The sequence below is a fragment of the Dermacentor variabilis genome, chromosome 2 (genome assembly GCF_050947875.1).
Source record: "Dermacentor variabilis isolate Ectoservices chromosome 2, ASM5094787v1, whole genome shotgun sequence".
NCBI classification, from domain to species: domain Eukaryota; kingdom Metazoa; phylum Arthropoda; class Arachnida; order Ixodida; family Ixodidae; genus Dermacentor; species Dermacentor variabilis.
In genome coordinates this window covers 44,358,310-44,380,618 of record NC_134569.1, presented here as the reverse complement: position 1 = coordinate 44,380,618, position 22,309 = coordinate 44,358,310, and the positions used below count along the sequence as shown (strand labels likewise).

The 22,309-nt window shown below is 46.5% G+C and overlaps 1 protein-coding gene across 5 annotated transcripts in view; it reads right to left on the bottom strand.

The window, feature by feature from the left end:
• SNF4Agamma (SNF4/AMP-activated protein kinase gamma subunit) overlaps window positions 1-22,309 on the bottom strand; it is a 420,535-nt gene that overhangs the window by 350,295 nt on the left and 47,931 nt on the right. The window contains exon 1 of one of the 5 annotated variants that reach the window (XM_075680302.1): window positions 16,879-17,026. The exons of the other annotated variants lie outside the window; for them this stretch is intronic. The gene's annotated coding sequence lies outside the window, so the exon portion shown is untranslated. Of the gene's footprint in view, window positions 1-16,878; window positions 17,027-22,309 lie in introns of those variants that run through there. 5 annotated transcript variants of the gene reach the window in all.

Genomic DNA, 22,309 nt, shown 5'->3' with positions numbered 1-22,309 from the left:
CACGCAAGCGCGCATAAAAGCGAGCAATGAAAACTTTTTTTGCGCGCGCTCGAAGCCAGCAGCGGCTCTGATTAAACGAATCTGCCTCATCGTTCGATCAATACAGTCTCGTTATTTAATTCGTTATGAATACGATACTTATAACACCAGCTAAGCTGAGCTCGCTCTGTTCAAAAAGCAATTATTTGTTTTTTTTTAATTCTCGACTCATTTGTTTAATCTGACATAAAGCTACAAGATACGTCGTTTCCATGAACACTTCATTTGGCATTAGAACAGTTTCTGCAGCGACGGCTGCTGTTTGCTTAACTCGCTTGGTTGCGTCCTAAGTTCTGAAGCCACCGTCGCCCGCTATTGTGTGTATACTGTAGTACAACGTCATAGTATAGTATCCCAGACTTTTATATTGGCCTAACTTCGGACACTTTCCATCCCTGAGGTATGTTTTCATATAGCCATTAAAAACATGCAAAAGTATTTTTTTTTAGTTTTGAATAATTAAATCCTTCTTTTTTGTGTTACCGTAGCCAGAAGGCTTGTTTAGCGGTAGTGATATAACAATGTTCCATAGCTTAATTGTAATCATCAACTATAGGCAGAAATGCAGAATTTGCAAGCGTTCTTTTATGGCACGTTACCGGACTAACCCGAGAGTGCCGATTTAGATCCACGACTGATGGCACAAAAATATTGCTAAATGAATTCGCGGTATAACCCCAGAAACTCGCTTGCAGTTGCCGTTAACAGCTGACCATTTACTTTTTCTCTCTCTCGGATGACTTTCACTCTCACTCTCGGATCAGGGAAGTACCTACTTCTACAATATTCTCATTATTCAGCAAGAGAAACGCTTCTTTCTGGCTCGTCAAGGTGGACACTTTGTGTTTAACTGATTTTATAACTTATAGGCCCCTACGAGGACCTTTACACAACCGACACTGCGTCCGCGGTATGAATCCTATATATGGGATGACGTGCACGCGTGACCTTTTGTTGTTGTTGTTTAATTGACAATGGCAGATACATTGAAACATTTACACAATGGACCACTGTCGGAGGACCTCTTGCTAGGCGCATGGCCACAGAGTTGGCAGACGACAGAAACAATGCGTGCACTTTCACGTTTCCTAGGTGACACGGGCCTGGACTCACGCCTGTGATACCAGTTGTGCAATGTGTTCTTCACCTCGTTCCTCCCATTATCATCCCCCATTGTGACCCTTTTTCTTCCCCTCTTCCCCTTCCCTTACGTAGAGTAGCAGGCCAGATGCTCCATTATCCGGCCGACCTCTCTACATTTTCCAATCATTAAAATACTTCTTCTTCTTCTTGTTTAACTACAACTTCGCTCTTTAATGCAATCCGAGTTGTACATCCATTATACCGAACATCTGCTGTACGACCCCGGCATAGCATACGCGCGCACACGATCGCACGCTCGATACGATGAGTCAGGTCATACAATCTGGATATGTCAAGGAGCCGAATCGCTGGCCATAACCAACGGTGACTGGAGGAAATGAAGTCCGCCCCCCCCCCCTTCCCCACAAACCCCGGCATTTGTGAAACATTCAAGAAACACAATTCTTAAAACCACGAATCCCTAACATCTCGTTCCGCACACTGCCAGTAGAGCACATTACACGGAACCCGAATAATACGCAATAACGCACGACAGCTGACAGGTTAATACAGGGAGTTCTAGCTTATCCGTAAACCATACACACACCGTTCACGGGTTACCGGAAGGGTCTATACGGCGGAAACTACGCTGGTAGCGACATCTTCTGACGCAGAGCCTAACCAAAAAGCACACAAAGCAGATACGTCAGTGGCCTACCGTATCCTAAGTGCTGGTGTAAAGCGTTCGTAGAGATGAAATCATTAACGCGCACTCATTTTATAATTTTTCTTGGACGAGAACACTCCCAAAACATTTTTTTTTAACGCGTTATAGTTAGACAAAGCGCCACAAGATCTGTCTTTGCATGCTACTGCAGTCTGCGGCTTCGTCAACTCGGTAATCCGTAAACAGTATACGAAGTTGACGGGAAGCCAAAAGTCTTTTACGCGCAAGAAAACGCCTACTGTTTCGCGTGGTATCAGTTGCAGTAAAAATTCGCAGTCGGGCGTACGAAGCTTTGCTGCTGCGGGCTGTTGCGTCACCTGCTTATTTAAGAACGACGGCACAAGCTCACTACGGGGGATGGGAGTTGTGTGGCGTAGCTGTTTAGGGGAAATACACATGCAAATACTCAGAAAATAGACGGTGGAAAGAAAATGATTGCGTAACGATATTTTATATTATATTATATATATATATATATATATATATATATATATATATATATAAACACACGTCTGATTTGGAAACGATCTGATTCACGGAAACGGTCTGAACTTTACCAAGTAATTTGTCCTGGTTGCCCTTAGTCCTTCTCCGCTACAACGGTATCGCTGCTACGCATCGTTCACGTGGCGCCACTAAGTATACGAGCCGCAGAAATGCTGGCGACGACAATACATAAAACACGCTCACAGAGCAGGCCGAGACGAAGCGCCGAGTTGCTGATCGATCAAAATATTCCAAGGGCGCGTCTTTTTGTGTGAGGAAACACGTATGCCGCCCGAGAGCCCCTCGCGAAAACAAGGACAGGCCCAGTGTCAGACTCTACGCGGCCAACGCATCGTCGTCGGTGAGCAGCCGCCAACGCGGTTTGCGCACCATGACATGTTGACCAAGCAAAAAGCGAAGCGTATTCTTTATGCCCGGTGGTGACCATAAAAAAGAAAATGCAGATCAGTTGCACATCTTGGTATTGATGTGAAGCGAAGCTTTGGCGAAGAGGTCAAGTAATTGTTGTAAAACTAAATAGCGAAGGTTTCGTCGCGCTGTTAGTTAAGCGATATAAAATTTAAATTGTCGCCTTTATTGAGATCTTGCGGTACGTGTAATCGCGCGAAATGTTTGCGCAACGCAGAAGTCGCAACTGCTTATGTTTGCGCACTGTGTACAACGTTCACAAGCTATGCCGAAATGCAAAGTAAGGCCCATGAGATTGCGCACTGTGAGACGTCGACGCAGCGATGTCCGGAGGGCGAAGGCGATGCTTGACGTTTGTCGAGGGAAGAGTGACGAGGAGAGGTTTGCGTGCAAGGAGAAGTACGACGCGGATGACAGTGGGAAGTTTGACTATCATACGAACGTTCCTTTCTGCGCCCTTCGCCTAATGAAAACTGACGCGCGCACGTGCTCTTTGTGCGAACGTGCTCTTGTACTCGGCAAGGCAGCAGCAGCAGCAGCAGCCACATTCACCAAAGTCTGGAAGGGTTCGCTATTAAACCTTCGCTTTAAAACATAATTTTGTCACACGCGTATACAATTAAGCTCGCTCTAACCATGCATTCTCTCCTATTTAGCGTCGTGACATTAGTGACTTTTCAGCCGTCCTGTGCCTTCTGATGTGCACGCGCAGCGCTCGCTCACTCACTCACCGTTTTCCTCTTTAAAATTCAAGTTTTCCGTATCATCAGCACGGGCACATTCCAAGCCATTAAAGGACGCTGGTGTGGGGTAGTAAAAGGGACGCTCGTCTGGTTGACTTCCTTGCCTTTCCTATCCTTGCTTGCTCGCTTTCTCTCTCTCTCTCTTTCTCTCTCTCTAGTTAGATAAAAACACCTTTATCCTAGCAGGCGTGGTTTATCATGGGTATATACCGGCTGTTTCTACGAAAACTTTCGGCAATATTTAAAGCTAGCCTAACTAAATCTAAAATGAAGATATGCGCCACCAAACTCGCCGTAAAAATGCACGGTTGTTTCACTTACGCTGTCTATTTTTTTTTTTTTTTTTTTACAAAAGGCTCTTTCACGCATTGAAGCAAAAAAGTAAATCGAATGCCCGTGTATTTCGTCTCACACTACTCATTGCAAGCGGATACACCTCGTAAGGTTACCCACTACAATTCGTAAATTGCAATATGCGCCGTAATGTAATTAAGAAGTTCATCAGTGCGTTTACGTTAATCTGTTGAACACGTGTTTCGATTTCCCGTGCCGTTAATGTCCGCGCCTTCGAGTAATCCGGCTCCTGGACAAAAGTCATGGTGTCTGCCAGAGGAGAGTTTTAAAAATTCCGGGAAACTTAAAGAAGATCACCCCGTGCATTGGCTTGGCGTCGTGTTTCTTAATGGGCAAGCTGTATAAGCTCTGTGGACACAGCAGTTCTCCACGGCCTTCTACAACAAAAAAAGATTGTGGCGATATTTGCACGTACAGAAATGGGACGACGATGTACTACAATGCCATACGTCATCGGCTTTGGACTAACTCCAACCACCCAGGTAGAACCGTCTACAGTGGACACGCGCGGCAAAGCCTCAGCGCAGACGGCCGTACGCAACAGCTGCCCTCTGCAGGAGCCGAACAGGCAAGACAGTGTTGTGTTTGAACAGTCCGTGCGGCGGCGCATACTTCTTGCGAAAAGTGGTGTGTCATCAGAAGAGTATAGGCTTGGGCTGGTTGGTTATACATAGTTACACTGGAAGCATAGCGCGGAAGGGACGATCGACAAAGACTAGACAGGACAAGCGTTGAAAGTTAGCGCTTGTCCTTGCTAGTCTTTGTCGATTGTCCTTTCCGCGCTATGCTTCTGGTGTGTCATCGTCGTGAACTTCGTCACCGCCGTATTTCTCGTCACTACAGTCCAGCAAAGAAATGACAACAACGACCACAACAGAGACTTACTGCACGAATGCTATATTTCAGGTCCCTAAATAAATAACGCGGCAGATCAGTTGCGAAGAACGCGCAGCAAGTAACGAAAGTGTCGATTTAGAAGAAGTTATTCTTCCGAACGCGCCCATCGTTCACCGTAACGAGCTGAATCTACTCATATTCTTGCACAAACGTCCATATTGCTCGTGAATGAGAGAGTATACATACCTATGCAGAAAAATACCGTACGGCAAACGAAACTGCGCGCGACATCATTACGGCACAGAAGAAAGCACCGCGTGCATCAGCAGAACGTATACCATACATACCGGGTGTTTCAGCGAACACTTTCAACAAAATTTTTTTTAAAGGTTGCCTGTGGCAGAGAGCACAACTCTAGTTCATTAGGTGGTCTACGGGAAGCGGCGGACACTACATGAACAAGAAATTGAAATGCATAATCGACTAATTAACAGTTCCCTAATTAACTTTCTAACTAATTGCAACTTACAAACTTTAGCCGTGGAGCTCACCAGTTTCGAGATATTAATTCCCGAACCTTGCGGAGAAATTCGTTGGCGTCAAAGTTACTTTCTCGACAAAACGTCGTTTTGTGCATTGAAGCACAAAAGTAACTGGTCGGGAATTAATATCTCCAAACTGGTGTCATCCTGAGAACTCATTCCAAGTGGAACCGCCTTGCGAACTCCACGGCTATAATTTCTAAATTGCAATATGGCCGCATAAGCAGTTACTTAAAGAACTTCATTAGTGATTTTCTGTCAATTAATCGGTTATGCATTTCAATTTTTTGCGCACGTAATGCCCGCCTCTTCGAGTATAGACCGGCTCATGAACTAGATTAGTGATATCTGCCACGCGCAACCTTTAAAATATCTTGAGTGTGTTCGCTGACATACCCGGTATATAGCACCCGTCGTATACACCGCTGCACACTCGAGCAGCTGCACCGACGTAAAGACCATAGCGAAACAATAACAGTTTCCTACAAGCGTCATTACAATGAGTCATAGAGCTTTTTCTTTTTTATTTTAACCTTTCCTAGCAATCCCGTGAGTCACAATAAGAAAAAGAGAATGAAAAAGGTTGTTTGCGTTGGGACACTGTGGAACATTCTATCAAAGCTTCTGGCGACTCCACTACACGCGACTCCTTGTTTTGATACTTTTTTCTCGCGGAGGTTCCGGATTCTTTAATGTCAGACACAGCGGACGATTCCCATGGAAGCGAGGAACATTTCCAAGATTTTTACAGAAAGTAATACTAATAAATAAAGCAAATAAAGAAAGTATGCGCCCTTCTTTCGGTGCATACATGTTTTGTCCATAATTGCCGAGTCACGTGCATTGCAGGTTCCGCACTGCCTCGTTTATTTCGAATAACTGTTCTTATCGCACAAAAAATAATAATAAACACGTGTCCTTATGTTGTACGTGTACAGATAACTCACTATGGCGGGATGTTGTAAACGTTGTCGAACATGCACACGGGAATGCTTAATTAATAGCAGCTATTTGTCACGGGTACAGACAAACAAATGTACGCTGCGAAATTATCCCCTCGTGTGCCGTGACGGGTGCATTTTATTGCTTAACGCCGGCCAAGTTGGTTGCAAACACCACGTTACAGCATTGAAATGAGGCATCGAATAAACAATTTCTAAATTTGTTTTATCACTTCTTGCGAGCCCCCCCCCCCCTAACTAAAGCATTCCCGTAAAAAACAAAAAGCAAGCAATTTTCTATCTGTCTGACTGCGACCTACGTCGTCGCGCCTCAAAACCTAAGAGGAAATTATAGAGCAACCCTTCCCTGGGGCATAAGTGAGGGCTGCGCTATGTTCACAACTGAAGGTTAGATTTCGTGCGAGGTATTTCGCCACACTAATGGCCGCGCACAACCGTATGAAGCAAACCGACGGTGAAACCGGAGAACACATAGAGCGGGAATGAACGGTAATTTTTCATGCAAGTACAAAGACAAAAAAAAAAAATAAGAAACGAAAGTTTATGAAAAGATAGCTTGCCGCCGGTGGGAGCCGAACTCGTGTATCTTCCGCATGTACGCACATCGTCCTTTATACCATTGAGTATTTGTACTAGATCTAGCCTTGTGAGTGTTAGCCAGCGCCATCCATGGTCACGGAGGAGGATTTGGAACTTCCTTTTTAAACCGAAAGTGACACGCAGAAGGTGAACTTTCGTCGCGAGTGGCACTATAGTTAACACTCCCAGGGCTAGAGCTACAGTACGCATGTACAAAAGAATAATAATAAAAGAAAGACATATGCGGACCCCACGCAATGATGGAATCGATGTAAGCGACGCTTTGTGTGCTGTTTTCTTTGATTGAAGATAATCAGCGGTGATGTTGGCGGCGAATGTGTAATTTCTTCAGCGTTTAGTCTAATACGAGTGTGGTGAGTAGATGTTCAACGTTATCTTGCGTGTACCACTGCTGTTTGTCTGCGTAGTCCACAGAACACACAAGGAGACGTGTTTGCTTGAGGCGTTGATGTGCGTCATTGCTCATAATTTGAGAGTTGAGCATTATCATTGCCTCACATGGCACATCGCATCGTGGAAGAAGCTTTAAACTTTAATCGAATTATGGGGCTCTACGTAATTCAATTATCATAAAAGTGTATGTATACATTTTATAGATACACTCGCGGTGTGCACAACGTTTGCAAGATACACAACGGTGCGCAAGACGCTCCTGTTCCGCGCAACGCTTCTTTCGTGCCCGTGTGTCCTCGACGCTGAGTGCACGTTTTGAAGCCGTTTTGTTGGCGCATGTTTACTTGACGTCTTGCATACGTGGCCAGCACGCTGTTTAGACGCCAGCTCCAAGCGCTCTCTCCAGGCTATGGATGATTGTGACGTTTACACTATCACAGCCCAGCACGCGACCTCCACAGCCCAAAGCGCCTGCATTTTTTGTCGCATAGGAAAGCGAGCACAGTACGCGTGCCATAGCCCAAACAACGCATCCCGACCCACGGTGGCGTCGGCCGGGATGCGAGGAGGCGAGCGCCATCTGATGGTGTTGCAAGAAACCCAGTGACACGCGCGGGCGAGACCATCGCAGCAGTGCCCCCGGAAAGTCGGGAGAAAAGACGAAGAAAGTTTCTCTTAAAAAAAGAATAAAATACCTAGGAAGGTGAACTGAAGCAAGGTTTATTTTATCCGAGAAAGTGTTGCAGTTTGCGGACCGCCTGGTTACGGGAGACGTAAACGTGAGATGATGCTGATGACTATGACAATGATTATGACGATGCTTTATTGGATCCCCTTTGAAACGGGACGGTGACAAATAGTCACCTAGCCTACTTGATTTAATCAGCTACGCCATACATGTTTTTCATTCTAGCATTTTTGTATACTTTTCTTTATTTTCTTCCTCAAAACTTCTCTACCTTGTACCGCTACGTATGCCTGTAAGGGATCCGTTCGCATCAATCTCTTCCCAGCCTTTTTTTCACCAATACTCTAAGCGTATCTTGCTTATCTCGACTGTTGACCGGTTGATGCTTTCATCCACTAAAATCGGAGCGCTTCTGGAAGGAGTACGTTACCTACGGGTCTCACTGGGTGAATCTCTGCGCATGCCATTAGGATTTACTGAGTGGTCTCCGGATTTTTTGATACAGCATACACTTGCTTCACCTTGTTGAGAATATTTGCTCCGGCGTGTTTTTCTCTTTAGGCAATCAGCTCGAGCCTCAAATAACAAGGCACTGCCCTTAGTGTTATCGTACATATTTTACCTTCTAATTTCTTCTCATTCTTGTAAATTCTCATGGCATCTTTTGTTTTCATTCTTGGCAACCAAATCGCTTTCTCTATTTCCCTCACTTTCTTTCTGATGACTCCTGGTTGTCTATTTGCACTTTCGGTTCATTTGCAAACCGGCAGCCGGGTTGGTAGCGCCACCTGGCGGTTCAAAGCTCAACCAGACAAACACGGGGCTATTACTGCAGTAACTAATTACATTCTGCTTCTCCGCTGGTGTAATCACGAACGCTTCGCATTTTACTTTTTTATTTTTTACAGCGGAGCTGTGTATGTCTACCCTCCCATGCATTTTAACGCGACAGCATTAAGAGCCCCATGTCGCCAAAAATCCGGTGTCGGCGTCGGACATTGTTTCGCGAAAAATCGCTCCGAACCACAACCATGCAGGCCCTCCGCGTGGAGCAGAAACGTTACTGAACTAGTTGAATTCCTCGAAGTAAAAGGCGTGAGAAAAATCGTAAAGTACGACCTGAGCACAACCTACAGACATGATGACGTCGGATTGTAATTTAACAATACCAGAAAACATAATTCTTTTACGCGGAAACTCAAACACAAACCCCTTTTCAGGCGTTTCCACCATTCGCAGAGCGGCGCGGCCCGCTAGGTTCCCTTCAAAACCATCCAGATGGCGCGCGCCTACGCGCATCCGCAAGAAAGCTGCGGTTGGCGTAACAAGCACTCAGGGATCTTTGGATGCCATCGCGTTCCACTCTTAAAAGCGAAGCTTACACGTACAAATTTTTGGAATGTCCGTGCCTCAAAACTCCCGCGCCCTCTATGAGGAGGCAAAGCAAGCCAGTAAGGCATGCGCTGACACCTGGTGTAGCAAGAGGAAGGCTAAGAAGCCACCCAACACCATACAGTTTCACATAATTACAAGAGGGAACTCTGCCGCTAGTGTCTACGGGAGCTGCAAACGGGACAGCTCAGCCAGTATGGGAGTTATGGGAAGTACATGGATTTGCCTATCCTTCGTCCTTCTGACTTCAAACGTTTCTTCGACCTCGTAAATTCGCCTTTTTCAACAAAGTGCTGTGCAATAAACAATTAAATCAACATCATTAAGATCATCCGAAGGCAGGATTCGAACACAGGACTTCCAGCACAAAAGCCCGACATTGAAACCGCTACGCCACGAACACATCTTTCTTTATTGGCACATTTGCAAGTTCACTCATTATCAACACCGGAGTTCACAGAACAAGCACGTGAAATGCATGTGTAACATCTAGCAACCGGCATGGTTGCAATCAGATCAAAATTCTCTTTGTTTTGTTAAGGGTTCTAACCTCAACAACCATTCCGGAGGGCATCCTTCCGTTTTTTGAGCCTCTATGTAGGCGTTTAGTTTCTCGGAAGTACATTCGCATCAGTCGTTCGTCTGTGTCACAGTAATACCTAGCCATTCTGGAGTGCCAGAGGCTGTGAAGGCCAACGAGCATTACTAGATCAAAGGAAGCTCATCGTCGTTTTCTATCACTAGATACTTGATGCCGTGGGGATCTAGAGGAAATTCTTTAACTGTCCTTTGTAAAACATCACAAAACTACACTCCATTCAAGCAACTACAGGAAAACATGATCTATGGACTCGGTGTTTGCGGATTAAACACCACAGTACAAAAAAAAAAAAAACGACCTTTTCTTCCAAAAGACTTTATTGAAAGCGTTCCTGTATGAACATTGAAAAAGAGTTAACCTCTCGTGAAATTTCTTGCACTTTTTAGTACATTCCGGCCATGACTACCACTGTAAATGGATCTATATAAAGGCAGATGTAATTCAGTATCGCACACATCCCTATACAGCTTTTTTCTTTGGACAGAACTCAGATATTCCTTTGAAAAGCGTAGACTTAGAAAGCGCACAGTGGACAGAACCTCCTCAAAAAAGCCCGTAAGAGTTCCGGGAATGGTGTTTTTGGCAACAATAAAACCTGGTAGCGATTTGCTCATTGTCATCTGACATACAGTGCGCAAGAAAGAGTCCCTGAAGTACCGAAAAAATAAAAATCTGTTTACGAGCTGACGCACAAAGAGGTGTCCAAGACCTACTCCCCCATCTTCGACGCGCCTGAACAGGTTCGTTCGACTACACTTCTCCCAACTCGAAGCCCACACAAGTAGTGCAAATATGCGGTGAAATTTCTGAATGTTTAACCGAGAACAGTATAACTCCTGCACTGCATACGAAATCTTACGGATAAAGAACAACAGCGCCGTTGTTCTGGCGAAGATGGACACATTGACCACTTTCTACCTGCCCACCTTCTCACGCATCTCTTTCACCTGTTGTTGCCAGTACAGATCATTACTTTTGGAGAATTCAAGCGGCACAACAAGATATTTTACCGGAGTAGTTTCCAACCTAATGTTTTCAAAAGCGTCTGGAGCCGAAGGCCATTCTCCGTGCCAAAATCCCAGGCACTTCCCCCAATTCAGAGGGTTTCCAGAGATATCACAAACCATATCATAACTCTGGTGCACCGAGCGTCGCACACTAATTGACTTTCCTACCATCTTGTTCCCAATTACCTGTGTGGAGCAGTTCTGGTAAGCCAGGGCTACACCTTGTTCGGTAACAGTGCCGACACTGATGTCTTCTAATACAGCTAACAAAATATCATGCGGAACACAGTCATATGCTTTTTCGAGGTTTATCTGGTGAACTGCGACATAAGCCTGCATAGCATCGCAACACTCCAGAACGCATCTAGCCTTATGGATGTTATTTAGAATTGAACGACCCTTTATACCACAAGTTTGATGGTCGCCAACAATTTCGGGCATAACAACCTGAAGCATGGCTGCTAAGATATTCGTTAGTATCTAATAGTCGACATTTGTGAATGAGATGGGCCTGTATGACGTAAGCAGGTTCTTTTTTTTTTTTTGGTTTGGCCTGTGTCTGTGATGAGGACTGTGTGGGATGTGCTATACGACGGCGGCTGCACTTTAAGCTCATACGCCTCGTCAAAAACTTCGGCAAGAACTGGAATAATTTATTTCTTAAAAGCGTTGTAAAAAATGCACTCAACCCGTGAAGTCCGGGTGATTCATCTATATTCAAATTATCTATAGCTAGATAAATTTCTTCTTCTGATATCGGCTGCTCCAATCTTTGTTTCATCGTCCGGCCATGGCACGACATACAAAAAAAAAAAAGAACTCCCAAACTACTCCGCGTCAACCATTCGGAGCGAAAAGAGCGCTTGGTAATGTTAAAAGAACACCTATGCTATGCTGAAGTTATCAGTAACCAAATTACCGTTCCACTCAATCTCACGAATATCATTTCGGCTGGCTAATGCCTTTTCTAACCCTAACGCCCTTTTCATTGGCACTTCCCCTGCGATCAGTGCTTCCCCTCTCGCCCTCACGATTGCACCGCGGTACTTCTCCTTTATTACTTGGAGCTTATGTTTAATTTTTTGCATACATCAAGCGCTCTACATTCAAGTACAACCAACTTCTTGAGCATTGCTCTTAGTGCGCTTTCGTGCTTCTTTTCTATCTTGTGCAACTTGCATTATCTTTCAATAGCCTTCATTTTAATGTGTTGTTTGCACTATTCCCGTTGTTCTTCCATACTGCTTGCATATTCAAAGCTTATTTCGCTTATTCTGTTTTGTTTTGTTTTACTGTAGCTATGAAAGTTTTATCGTTTATGAGCTTCGCATTAATTTTCCATAAATCCCAATTAAAACTACAACTTTGTTTCTTTGTATCTATGAGGCATTTGACGAGGCAGTGATCTGAAAATCACAGTGGTGCTACATCGTAATTTCTACACTTCGAAATCATGTCCAATGAAGCGTAAATTCGGTCAAAGCAAGCACGACTGGTGCCCTGAAAGTGGAGTGTACTCCACGCCATTAGCCGTCTGTAGGCATTAAGCCCCGTCATCCAAGTCATATTCCTTGATTAAGTGTGTTAACAAATTTGTGCTTTTATCTCTGAAAGCACTCGTGCTTGTTTTATCGCGCCCATTCAACGCGCAATTAAAATCGCCCATTAAAACAATGTGCTTCTGCGAACTAAACTACTGCCTTAACATTCGCGAAGAAATTTTCCCTCTCGTCAACTTCGTTTGAGTTGTTAACAGACAAAATCCGCCATTCTTTATGGCACAACAACAACAAAAAAAATCACATAAAAGCAGTCTGCCTGTTGGAGACGACACAGACTCCTGCATAACAAGTCCGGACAATTTTTTTCTTTTCTTTTTAACGAAAAACACACATCCAGCTGACGCACCATTTGCACGGCCGACTACGGCGTAATACTGTGACGTGACACGCTGCACCATGCTCGCGGTATGTTGCTCCCCTGCAATTTTCGTTTTCTGGATGGCTAACACATCCAGGTCCTGATTAGTCATTAGGTGATATACTTGACCTTCCTTTTAGCAGCCAATACTCGTACGTTTAAAGTGGATAAGCACATGGGACGTTTCGGAAGAAGCCATGTTTGATAACAACTGGAAGTAAGCCCCGGAGCATGGCGCTTACCTTTCACCTCCGAAGCCACTGGATTGAACGGCCTCGCTTAAGTCCAGAGGGGCCTTGTCACAAGGATTTCTGCCCATCACATTGGGCCCTGGATTCGGATTGTTCCTCCGAACCTGCAACGCCTTTGCGGTTGGCTCTTCACGGCTGCGCTTGGCGGCGGCACCAACGATATGGTCGACCGAACAGCGCTCGCAGCAGCTGCGGTCGGTGTCGTCGCAAGCTCCGAAACCTCGTTCTTGTTCTTATTCTTGTTCCCTAGGGAAACGGTGCAACCCACTCTGGGGAATCGGCCATGAATCGGACTAAAAGAACTGCAACAATTTTCGTTTGTATAAATTAAGGTGAAATGAAATAAGTATCTTGCAGGTGGGATTTAAAGTGTCTTCCGTTACAGACACGAGTAATCAATTATCTAAGTTATATACAGAAATTTGTAAGCATAATGATTATTAAGAAGAATTCTAGCATGCGATTCTTTCTGTCTCACGCAGAAAGATGCAGAGGGCTTCACAAACGGTCCTGTGGCTGCAATGCGGTACGGTTGCCCCAAAGGAAAGAATTATAGGAAGAGTAAAATTCAAGCCAAGGTTTTGGAAGGGTTCTTCTAAAAACCTTCTCCGTTGAATAATGAAATGGCGGCATGTCAAAAAGAAGTGTTGCAGAGAGTTACTCTCATTGCATAAAAGGCACAAAGGCGATATAGCCAGACCAGACTTGTGGAGGTAAAGGTTCAGTGGGGAGACTCGGCACCGTAGTCTTGTAATCGTTACTTCAATTTTCCTAGAGGAGCACCATTTGTTGTTCCAAGGAAAATTGAGATGCGGGAAATCAGATGTTGCCAACGACGACTGAGCGAAGTTATTGCAACAGTATATTTTCTGAATCGCGCCGCAGTAATGAAAGTTGACGTAGGTCAAATGAGGATCATGGGACCAGTGCATGTGGGACGCTACTGCGAGTGCATCTGCAAATTATATGTGAGTGATGTGTGCCGCGTGTGCCAGCGCGAGAGGGCCACCCTGACGCACATCCTATGGGACTGCACCAAATTCCCCGACGAAGCTTCGACAAGTACAACGATTCCTCCGCGACTCGCGGCTGCGGCGGAAAGCTACGACCACGAAAGCCAAACCTGGGCCGTCCAGCAGGTCTCGGCGGCTCTTGAAAGACAAAGGCCGAGCGAAACCGACGGAACGTTGCCCCTCAGGGCGACCGACCGCGGGAGTAACACGCGCTGGAGTTGAGTAGAGACCACCCGCTGAGAAGACGTCAGGGCCCGCGTCACGGCGCCATTTAGTCATGGTGTCGGTCTGCAGGCGACTACATGAAGTTCTCTCTCTCTCTCTCTCTCTCTCTCTCTCTCTCTCTCTCTCTCTCTCTCTCAAGGCTAGACCTTTGCGGCCTGGCACCCACACTAGACGAACGAGACGTAAGTATCTTAGGAGAAGAAAATAGAAAGTTTCTAATGAATCTGACCATTTGGATGTAGTTATGGTGAAGAGCAGACACACAGGCAATCAGTTAAGAGTACTGTCGATGACAGAGATCGTGGTAATTTGCATAAAGCTAAGACAACTGCCAATAATTCCGCCTGAAAGATAGGCGTGAAGTCAGGTAGCCAAATGGAAAAAGATCAATTTAGACGTGGCGACACAATGCACACAACTGCCTTTTCTTCACAGACAGAAGCATCAGCTGCTATAACGGTCTTTGTATCCAAGTGTGCAAAGTAGTTTTCGAAAATACTATTCAGATGACGTTTAGCATTATTCGGAGGAATATCATGAGATTCAATTTCAGTGAGTGGAACCGAGGAATTAAGTAAATACCTGGGTGTATACACAAATGAAGAGAAGACCTACACAAGCATCCACCAAGATAATTTAACAATAAAAGGGAGGCGGAATGCAGCAATAATGAAACATAGAGCACTTTGGGTCTACATAAATACGACGTGGTGCGAAGAGTTTGGAAAATTGTAATGTTGCCAGCGCTAACGTTCGCAAATGCAAAGCTGTGCTTTAAGTCAGAAACCATGTCGGGGTTGATTAACGAAACGTCAATGGGCCCACTGGGGGGCCCATCTACTGGAGGCCCGCGGTAAAACCACAGATGAGACAGGGTAAGGAGACACGGATTGGGCTTCTTTTGTAGTCAGAGAAGCGCGGAGTAAAATCAGTTTTGAAGAAAGGCTAAGGAACATATGGATGAAAAGAAATGGTCGGCTGAAGTGCGCAAATATGTGTACCTCAAAAGTGCGGACACAGAATGAAGGAAAAGGTCAAGAAGGTTGACAACCGAGTACAGGGTAATTGAAAGCGCAAATAGACAACCAGGAGTCATCAAAAAGAAAGTGAAAGAAATAGAGACGGTAAATTGGATGCAGAAGATGGAAACAAAAAACTGTCAGCCCAAGCACTCCGTGCAGACGGTTAACCAGCGAAGCTGAGACGTGCGGCCCCGGTGTTTATCACTGGGGGTAAATCCGCACGGTTCATTAAAATATTTCTCAATTATTCGTTACGTCTTTGTGTTTAATTAATTAAACAGGAAAGGGGAGTAGGAAAGAGCTTGATAGAACCGGAGTCATTGCAAGCGTAAGTAACGGCACAATATAGTGATTGAGGTTTTAAGTACGAACGTTAATATAGAGATCAGATAGGCAAAAGGCTTGATGGCGATAGACGTAGCAAAACCTGGTTAAATGAGACAGGCTGGGTGACTATTTGACGCCGCCTCGTTTCAAAGGGGATGCCAATGAGCATCATCATCATCAACAACAACAACCCGGTATTACGCACACATCATCGCGCATATACCTGAATACCGGACGCACAACACTTTCCAATGGTAAACCACCGGGCGCGTAACGAGAAATATATGTGGGTAAGAAGAATAACAGTTGCATTTCCTCAATGCTTGATCTGCCTTCATCGTTAGTTCGCTTCATACGGTTGCAACAAAAATCGAGCCCCGTCGGTACCCCTTATTCGTCTCGCTAAATATCAGCGCAGTCTTTTTTTCCCTTTCTTTCACTCAGCGAGCACGGTTTTTACGACGGTCGAGAATGCAGACGTGGCTGACGCAATGAAAGCATGCGCAACCCGCACTACACTGTACCCCCACCGTGCGCAGCTAGCACTTCGTATTCATTTAAACCGCGAACGGTGACGCCGCTTGTTGGGCAAGTGTGAAATGCAGTAAAACGCAGTTTCGAACTAAGGGGAGCGTTGAAGGGATGGACATTAAGTCCCCAGTGGAGTATGTGGCAGGAGCAAATACTGTGGTCGTCTCAGGACTAACTTCTATAGTTCAATAACAGTTCGTCACCGTACAGTCCCTAAGAGAACTAATGAATTTGTATTTAATCCTGGGGTTTCACGTGCCAGAACCACGATTTTATTAAGATACACGTCGTTGTGGGGGTCTCCGGATTAATCTTGACCACCAGGGGATCTTTTAGGTGCCCCCAATGTACTGGACGCGGGCGTTTTGGCATTTCGCCCCCACCGAAATGTGGCCGCCGCAGCCGGAATTTGATCCTGCGACCTCGTGCTTAGCAGCGCAACACCACGGCCGCGAAGCCACCGCGGAGGGTAGGAACTGATGGTCGTGTCAACGCAGTTACTCCCCAAAGGGCTAACCCTCCCCTTCGCCGCCTACCGTCTTTTTTCTTTTTTTCATAGAGTGTGTGAGAACGTGTCAGAGGCACACAGGAACGGCGAGAAATATACATCCTACGGGCGTTAAGATGTTCAACTGAGATCCTCAGAGGACGAAAGAAATATATAGTATTTTAAGAGTGTGAAGCTGACACAAAAAGCACAACTTACAGCTGGGAGAGCGTGCACGGCTGGCCCGGCCGCCGCTGAAGCATTAATCTGCGCGTCCGGAAGTGATCGTACACGCTGAACCGCGAAGGAACAACACGTACAAGCAACCACGCGGAGCCATGCGGCTGCTTTCACGTAGCAAGGTGAACGCTGAACGAGCCCGTATCAGCGTCAAAACCGAAACGACCTGTTCACGCACACACGCATACACACACACAAAAAATGCAGGCGGGAAGGGGGGGAAGGAGGAGAGGATTTTTCTACACATACACGGCAGCATCTGGCCGCAAGCCAGCCGCAAACAACGATCCTCCCTAGTCAGCTAACAGCGCGAATCAGAAACAGCCGCCGCTCCATGCGAAAGGCGTTTGTTTCTTTATTATACTTTCAGTCGACGGGTTGTTTGCAATCGAGTAAGAGGAAAGCAAGAGAAAAAAAAAAATAACGCCCGACCTGGAATTAACGCTCCGGAAGCAGCTAGCCGAGCGTTCTTTCTACACACACGTGTGCGCCGCAACTAAAACACACGCGATTTTTCGGAAAGATCAGGAGGCGATCTACACTTCCTTCGAGGCATGCACGTCAACCTTAAACAATAATTTGCGCAGTTAGTTATTATTTAACGTTCACTATGTTCCGGCATATAAAACGGCTTTAGCAAATCAATGCTTGCTGCTATACACGGAGGTACTTACGTGTGCACACTGTTTTTACTTCGCTACACAATTTCTTTAAGTATACGAGCAAACGCCGAGCATGTCAGAATTTCTATCGATGAGCTGTCCGGTCGTCCGTCAAGCTGGTGTGTTGTTGGTGGTGTCGTTTTCCTGCAGTCGGTGTTGCTCCATCCCTGTCGCTGTATGCAGTTATTGTCCTCATCACTGCGGTCGTTGTCGCTTACGGAGCAACGTCTCATAGGCTGATTGTGCTAGTAGCGACGAAACCTGGTTACAGAGTGTGGGCCAGGTGTGTCTAGAAAGAGTTTACTTCAACAAAAGTCAATACGAACATTTTGAGACACAATGACGGCACAATAACACTAGGACGATAACACATACAAAGTACTGAGCATCGTATAGATACATGGCCCGTTTTCAAAGAAATGTCCCGAGTACACATGGCACAGAAACGCACAGTTACAACACAAACTGCCACAACGCATAAAATGACGTTGAATGTGTACCATGTGCACAATGGTTATGTACAATGATAGATGCACTTTACGTAATTATGTGGTGATACCATTAGATTTCCTGCTGATTCGCCTCCGCAGGCTTCACGACACGGCAAGACAACTACACTTTTCCACCTGTAAGTAAACATGACCATGCTATTCGCACATTAATTTGCCTCCCTGGAGGATTTTACTTTTCTGTCGCAGAGATGTGAGGCCTTCCAGAGTGCCCCGAATTACTACTTCCACGTATACTACTGTACTGAAGGCTTACTTTTGAACTATCACTCGTCCAGTGTGTTGCGGAATCCGATGCATACATCCGCATACAATTGTCATGGACTTCACATTCGACTAGAGCTCAACTCATTCCCTCTAGTACACCGTGCGTACGAACTATACGCGTGTTTCGCAGCAAGCCACCAAAACAGTCCCGCACAATCGTTCCATCCTCAAAGGGCACATCGAAGCGCTCTGACGCTCAAGACGGGATCGGCGGCGGGATTAAAGAGCACGGCCTGGTGCCCGTTGTATGCATACCTGTTCGCGTCTCGCCATCGATTCTCCTGCATAGCTCCCTGCCGCCTCCCCCCCCCCCCCCCCCACGCCCTCGTCGCCCCGATATTTTCCGGGTCTTGCAACGCATGCCGCTCGAGACACCGAAATAGCCGCGCCAGACGCCAAACAGGATCGTCAGCATCCCCGCACGCACCCGCCCTCTTGCTTCCCCGAACAAAGTACACAATCGGGACTCGACGAAGAAAGAACCTCCCGAAGGGTTTAGTTTTATTTGCCTCGAGAACGGGCGTTCGCGGGAAGCAATGCAAACGCGCCCGAAAGACAGGCGGCGCGGGACAAGCTGCAGCAGCCGACGAAGGCGGGAAAAAAAGATTCCGTCTGCGTGCAACAGGTTGGCATTCGGATAACGGGAGGAACCGAAAACATGCCGCCCCTTTCACCGCGTGCGCGCTGCGAATATTGACCCAAGAAGCAGCCGCAAGTGGCAGATGAAACGTTTCACCGAAATGTACATACGAAAGGGCTCGTAAAGATGGAAACCAAACACAAATAAATAGAAAGTACGCTCATAGATAGCAGCAACAACGCATTTAATTCGCCACTGCTTATCGGGGCTCCTTATTTACACAGCGCGATTTTCTTCCAAAATCCGCATCCGCGGGAAAATCCTCGGAGGCGGCTTCTCATTCTGAGGCCCGACTTGGCCGACAGCGCAAACAAACATCGACTTAATGCACTTTTCTTCCCTCCTCTCTGCATTTCTTTCGCTCATTTTCGTTTCACACCCACCTCATATGAAGAAGGTGTACGGTGACCTTTCGTGCACGGTATCCTAATGTGAAAAAATTCATAGGGTCTCTTCTGTTATTGCTAAGACGACTTAGATGCGAAAGCTCAAGTGCCGATGCATTAAAGACGGACACACGCCGTACACATCCCCCTCAATTCGCTTAGTCTACTTCGCTTAGTCATCCCTCATAATTCGGTTACTCATCCTCTTAATTTGCTAAGTCATCCCCCTGAATTCGCTCAGTCATCCCTCTTAATTCCAAAGGTCGAGGGCTCGACTCCCACCTAAGGTCGTGGTTCGAGTGCCTTAACTCTATCTTAATTAACTGTACCTTAGTTAACTTCTCTTTCATTAACACCAAAGGCCATGGGTTCGACTGCTACCAATGGTCGCCGGTTCGTAGCCTTAATTAACACCAAAAGTCGTGGGTTCGACTGACCTATGAAACATATAAGGCTTTCGCCGTAATGGATGTCTGGCAATCACGCTACCGCACGACGAAAAGTGCGGGATTAACAGGAGCAACGCACAAGTGTTCCGCAACTGACCAGACGCAAAGGAGTCGCTTAAGAAGTCACGCAACATATGTAACGTCACGAGAGAAAAAACAAATGAAAAAAGAGGAGGTTTAGGGGGACGCATCGCCCGCGTTAACAAAAAAAATGAGCTGCTTGGGCTACATAGAGTAGACCAGCACCCATGGTCTTTCCAAGGTGGCTCCGTTCTGCCGATTAGTGGGGCTCCAGTTTCCAAAGAAAAAAAAAAGGAAGAGCAAGAAGAGCACAATATACTACATCATCAGCAAGAGTAGTAGTAGCAGTAGTAGTAGTAGTAGTAATAATAATATTTGGGGTTTTACGTGCCAAAACCACTTTCTGATTATGAGGCACGCCGTAGTGGAGGACTCCGGAAATTTTGACCACCTGGGGTTCTTTAACGTGCACCTAAATCTAAGCACACGGGTGTTTTCGCATTTCGCCCCCATCGAAATGCGGCCGCCGCGGCCGGGATTCGATCCCGCGACCTCGTGCTCAGCAGCCCAGCACCATAGCCACTGAGCAACCACGGCGGGTAGTAGTAGTAGTAGTAGTAGTAGTAGTAGTAGTAGTAGTAGTAGTAGTAGTAGTAGTAGTAGCAGCAGCATCCGCTGCAGCTCTCCCGCAAAACTTCCGAGACTGACAGGAAAGATACGTAAGACAGGCAGGCAGAAGACAGGCAGAATACCTAAGTGCCAAGACGGTATCGGGAGCTTTTTTTTTTTTTTTTTTCATTCCGCCTCCGTCAAAGAGCGGTTGCCGGCGCTGGAAGTCGAACTCACGATCTCGTGCTCAGCACTATTATTAAACTAAAAAATTAAAAAAAGACTAATAAATTAAACTGAGAGGTATCCAGTAACGAACCTTACGAGGGGCGCCGCAGTGAAGGCCGGCCTAATTTTGACCACGTGGTGCGCCCACCAGTCTGAACTGGCTTAATGACACTGCTTAGAGCCACCGCACACGCGCAGCGCTGGCCGCCTACACGGAGCGGGCGACGACGAAACGAAGACGACGTGGCACGCGGCACGCGTTCTCTTGAATGACCCGAAAGGCTGTGCGCGCCCGCCTTCGCGTCGTAATGACAGTCATTAACGGAGTTGACTCGCGGCGAGATAACAGTTATCGCACTCATTACTTATCGCCGCGCTAACACTGCCGCGCTATAGTTTTCGCCGCCACGTATACACGGGGCTCGGCGAACACGCGCGGATTCATTCTGCTTCTCTCCTCGCGCGTTCGCACGCTATAAATGCAGCGCACGCCTGTGCGACGGGAAAAAGAAATGAAGAAGAAAGAGAGAGAGAAACCCGTACATGCGACTTCGGAATAGCGCCGCAGAATGTAACTTCGTCCCGACGACGGGCGTGCAAATGTTACGCAAGGACCCGGTTACTAACGATACCGCGCCACCGCTTGCATCACTCTCTCCCGTCGCTTAACGATCCCGACCGAAACGAAGATTTATCGAACTGGTTCGGCTAACTCGGTGCAGCCAGCCGCTGCAGGCTACATCGCCGCTCAAGGCCCGAGGAAACTTCTACGCCCTCGAGTGCAATATTCAAGGCGTCGATGCGCATACAACCCGCCATGTCAGCGTCGCTGCATCTCTCGACTGTTTCGCGTTTATACGAACTCCTAGCTCGAACCCATTAGCTTATACGGTAGGCGCATTTAAACGTTCATTTGCCGCTCGACACCTGCAGCGAACGAGACGTAACTTCGAGCACGCATCACTTCGTGTGAGGACGCCGCTGGACTATACATAGGGAGATTCCGGGGCCATCACCGGCACGAGACCGTGACGTCCTTCGGTGGACTGGATGGACGCCTCCTACAGATATAACTAAGAGGTGTGGACCGGAGCCGGCAAAAGGCTAGCGTTAAAGGCTTTACATGTCGCTTTTCTGTTCATTTTATTATTTTTTTTTTATCTGCGTACACTCACAGTGCACTATATATCAGATAGACGCCCGGCTATGTCGTATTCCGGCCGTTTCGTGCAGCGCCGCGCTAAACTATGTCAATTGCAACGAACGCTGTATGATAAAGGTATCCTCCATTGGCCGCCAAGGTGCCTGGCGGGAAGAGAATTTATATATATATATATATATATATATATATATATATATATATATGGAGGGGGGGGGGGGGGTCTTCAAAGTTCAGCATGCAGGACCCGACGTAACATAGGACGTATTTACTTAAAATCGCTGTACTCTGAAGAAGGCTGGTCCAACAGCCGAAAACGTTAACTTAAAAATTATGGGGTTTTACGTGCCAAAACCACTTTCTGATTATGAGGCACGCCGTAGTGGAGGACTCCACAAATCTCGACTACCTGGTGTGCTTTAACGTGCACCTAAATCTAAGTACACGGGTGTTTTGGCACTTCGCCCCCATCGACCTCGC